This window comes from Pongo abelii, chromosome 8, assembly GCF_028885655.2.
Source record: "Pongo abelii isolate AG06213 chromosome 8, NHGRI_mPonAbe1-v2.0_pri, whole genome shotgun sequence".
NCBI lineage: Eukaryota > Metazoa > Chordata > Mammalia > Primates > Hominidae > Pongo > Pongo abelii.
The window spans coordinates 139,076,353-139,079,947 of record NC_071993.2 but is presented as its reverse complement, the minus strand read 5'-3'; the positions used below and the strand labels follow the sequence as shown (position 1 = coordinate 139,079,947).

Genomic DNA, 3,595 nt, shown 5'->3' with positions numbered 1-3,595 from the left:
AGGTTGGCGAAACATACATAGTCAACAGGCTTTGGGAGGAGCTATGAATACTCAGGAAGGGGGTCCTGACACGTGTATTATGTAACATAGGACCCAATCTCACTCTGTGGGGGAGACTAAACATTTGAATATATTACGACTGTAATCCCAGCACTTTGGGAGGCCGAGTCTGGCTGGTTACCTGAGGTTGGGAGTTCGAGATCAACCTGGCCAACATGGCGAAACCCCCTGTCTACTAAAAATACAAAAATTAGCTGGGCGTGGTGGCACCCGTATGTCTGTAATCCTAGCTACTTGGGAGACTGAGGCAGGAGAATCCCTAGAACCCGGGAAGCAGAGGTTGCAGTGAGCGGTGATCGCACCATTACACTCCAGCCTGGGCGACAGAGCGAGACTCCGTCTCCAAATAAATAAATAAATAAGTAAATTAGGACTAGGCCCTGTACCTCAAGAGGTCTTTTCAGGACAGGAAGGCATGCAGACGTGCAGCCTCTGGAAACCGGCCAGAACCAGTCCAAGGTCAGTGGTTTCTTATCAGGAGAAAGTTAGTCTTCTGTCCAATGAAAGCTGTAGTTATGGCTGCTGGAGCAAGGCTGGGGGTCACTTAGTGGCTGATGGAGCTGCAGTTGCTTAATGTTGCTCATCTCAAGGCCAGTGCTTATTTAGCTGCTGGAGGGAAGGAAAACCCAACAGCAGTGGGAACGACATTTTCTCTGTAAGTGTGCGGTGCATGGCTTCACCCTCCCCCCGCACGGCCTTAGGCCCTGTTTATAATTTGGCATCTTACTGCCACAGAGTCTGTTCTGTCAGTCTTATGGTCTCTAGCTTAACGTTAATGCTGGTCTGTTTTGTCTAAACCACAAAAGGGCAGGCGTATCAGGAGGCCCGTCTGACCTCGCATCCCCCATTATAGCCTCAGTGTTAAGGTTTTCCTGGGGTCCCCCTGGCCACAGCGGGGTTCGTTCAGCCAGTGGGGATGTAGGATTTTATTCTTAGTTCATATGTAATTGCTTTAATGTGTGTTAAATATGTCTTTTGAAGTGATGACAAGATAATTAGTTTTTGTTTAGAATGTATTTTCTGGTTAATTAGCTCCCATTAAATTAAACTGTAAAAACAAGATATAGCCACAAAAGTAACATATTCCTGAGACTGGTGGGCTGCCTTCCCTGCCTCCCACTGTGCATCAGCTGACCAGCAAGAGATTTTTAACTATTTTTAAAAAAGAGATTTTTAACTGTTTTTCTTATGATGCTAAAAACTTAAAATATTTGGCTAAACCACAATTACTTTTGCGCCAACCTAATAGCTCAATGAATTTCTCTGTTTGGATTCTAATTGGTGTTTACAAGTTTCTGAGTATTGACAGCAATTTTATTTTTTAAAATTGTTTTTCAGATCTCACAGCTGAATTGAAAATGCCTGGTGTGTATTAGAATCTAGCCTGTTGTAATCATAGAAGGCAGTACTATTCAGTAACAAAAAGGCATGAGCTACTACTGATACAAACAGCAGTCCCAAATGAGTCCCCGAAATATTATGAAAATGAAAGGAGCCAGACACGGAGGCATGCAAGCTGCATGCGCCCCTTTATTTTATCATACTTAGTCTCATGTGTCAACGTAGTGAGTGTATAGTATCTAGTTATTTCATCAAAACTAAGCCAAGTATTGCCATGAGGGTGTTTTGTGGATGTGGTTAACACCCACAGGCAGTTGACTTTGAGAAAAAGCGATTACCCTTGATAATATGAATGAGCCTCATCCAATCAATCAAAGGCCTTCAGAACAAATACTGAGGTTTCTTGGAGAACAAATTCTGCCTCCAGGCTGCTGCATCAGCCCTTGCCTAAGCTAGCCTGCTGGCCTGCCCTGCTCACCCTGTGCACCCTCTGTTTTTGAACTTGTCAGCCTCCACAATCGTGTGAGCGAGTTCCTGAAAATAAAGCTCATTCCATACACGGTTTCTCTGAAGAATCCTGAAGTTCCAGAACAGGTGAGACTGCTCTACAGTGATTTAAAAAATGGCGTGGGGGCCGGGCGTGGTGGCTCACGCCTGTAATCCCGGCACTTTGGGAGGCCGAGGTGGGCAGATCACAAGGTCAGGAGTTTGAGACCAGCCTGACCAACATGGTGAAACCCCATCTCTACTAAAAATACAAAAATTAGCCAGGTGTGGTGGTGCACGCCTGTAATCCCAGCTACTCAGGAGGCTGAGGCAGGAGAATTGCTTTAACCCAGGAGGCGGAGGTTGCAGTGAGCCGAGATGGCGCCACTGCACTCCAGCCTGGGTGACAGAGCGAGACTCCATCTCAAAAAAAAAAAAAAAATGGCATGGGGCACGAGTGTGGGGGGATTGACTGGAGAGGGTGGGGGATGGACTGGAGAAAGCAGGAAAGAACTCCCTGGGTTGATGGAAGTGTTCTGCATCCTGATGGCCGCAGCTGTTCATGCAGCATGAATGGTTGTCAAGACTCATTGAAAAAGACACTTAAAGTGGACCCATTTTATTGTATGTGAATGATACCTCAATAAAACAGATTTTTTAAAAGGATTGTTTTATTTTAATGGCTGATCTGTGTAATCACAGAGGCCAGTACGTACCGACAAAGGGGGAGCTTTTATTTCTTGGTGTCGTCCTCCTTGGACAAAGTCTTGAAGATCTCCTCCTTCTTGACTTGGAGGCACTCTTCACGGTGCTTGCGTGCTTCCTTGGTCTTAGACCTGCGAGCCTCAGCCTAGTCAGCCAGGAGCTTCTTGCAGGCCTTGTCTGCCTTCAGCCTGTGGCTGTGTTCCATGAGAATCCTCTTGTTCGGGAACATATTCCCCTTCACCTTCAGGTACAGGCTGTGATACATATGGCGATCAGTCTTAGATTCCCGGTATCTTCTGAGCAGCCAGCACAGTATCCTCATTCTCCTCATCCACGTGACCTTCTCTGGCATTCGGGCATTGGCTGTACCCTTTTGCTTACCTATGCCTACGTGCCTGCCCTTCTGGCGGGCCAAGGTGCTTTTCCGGCATCGAGCCGGTATGGACAGTCACTGGCTTGCAGATGATCAGCCCATCTCTGATCAGCTTCCAGATCTGCTGACGGGAGTTGGCATTGGCAAGTTCATTGGTCTCCTTGGGGTCCAACCAGACCTTCTTCCCACTGCGGAGGACACTAGCAGGAGCCTCTTCTGAAGCCTGAGCATGCTCATGGCTGCGGCCGCAGCAGCAAAAGGAAAGAGCTCAAATGGATTGTTTTAAAGTCTAACTTATCATAAATTTTCTCCAGGTCTATGAAGGACCTTATATCTTAAGAGTCTGCAAATCACACTTCGCCCAAATACCTTTATTTTAAAATATTTTTTATTTAATTTTCTTTTTTTAAATTATTATTATTATTTTACGGAGTCTCGCTCTATCGCCAGGCTGGAGTGCAATGGCACGATCTCAGCTCACTGCAACCTCCGACTCCCTGGTTTAAGCAATTCTCCTGCCTCAGCCTCCAGAGTAGCTGGGAACTACAGGTGCATGCCACCATGCTCAGCTAATTTTTGTATTTTTAGTAGAGACAGGGTTTCACCATGTTGGCCAGGATGGTCTCTATC

At 46.3% G+C, this 3,595-nt stretch overlaps 1 pseudogene; it reads right to left on the bottom strand.

The window, feature by feature from the left end:
• Positions 1-2,620: 2,620 nt before the first annotated feature.
• Positions 2,621-3,382, bottom strand: LOC100433005 (large ribosomal subunit protein eL19-like; annotated as a pseudogene).
• Between the last annotated feature and the right edge of the window lie 213 nt (positions 3,383-3,595).